The sequence below is a fragment of the Nanorana parkeri genome, unplaced genomic scaffold (assembly GCF_000935625.1).
Source record: "Nanorana parkeri isolate BGI_ZX_2015 unplaced genomic scaffold, ASM93562v1 scaffold3614, whole genome shotgun sequence".
Lineage (NCBI taxonomy): Eukaryota > Metazoa > Chordata > Amphibia > Anura > Dicroglossidae > Nanorana > Nanorana parkeri.
Window position 1 is genome coordinate 37,237 of NW_017309882.1, and position 431 is coordinate 37,667.

Genomic DNA, 431 nt, shown 5'->3' on the forward strand with positions numbered 1-431 from the left:
GTGTCAGTACGCTGCGTGTCAGTACGCTGCGTGTCAGTACGCTGCGTGTCAGTACGCTGCGTGTCAGTACGCTGCGTGTCAGTACGCTGCGTGTCAGTACGCTGCGTGTCAGTACGCTGCGTGTCAGTACGCTGCGTGTCTCTTCCTCGCAGTAAGCCGGACGTGGTGGATCCGAATCTGAAGCAGCAGCTCCTGCTCTGGAGGACTCCGGCCATTGTGAAGAAGATCGTTGCTTTCTTCATGCGGCCTGTGGTGAGCAGATCTCTTATCATGATGACTGAAAGTAACCCATAGCAACCAATCACCGTTCACTGCCATCAATGGGGTATAGAATGGCAGCAGTGTCACAGATGGGAGGGGGGATGGAGTAGCAGCAGTGTCACAGATGGGAGGGGGGATGGAGCAGCAGCAGTGTCACAGATGGGGGGGGG

At 56.6% G+C, this 431-nt stretch overlaps 1 protein-coding gene across 1 annotated transcript in view; it reads left to right on the forward strand.

The window, feature by feature from the left end:
- The window catches only part of LOC108803336 (vitamin D3 hydroxylase-associated protein-like), a gene marked incomplete at its 3' end in the record, with an annotated part of 18,298 nt that overhangs the window by 14,272 nt on the left and 3,595 nt on the right, over positions 1-431 (forward strand). The gene's annotated exons all lie outside the window — the stretch shown is intronic.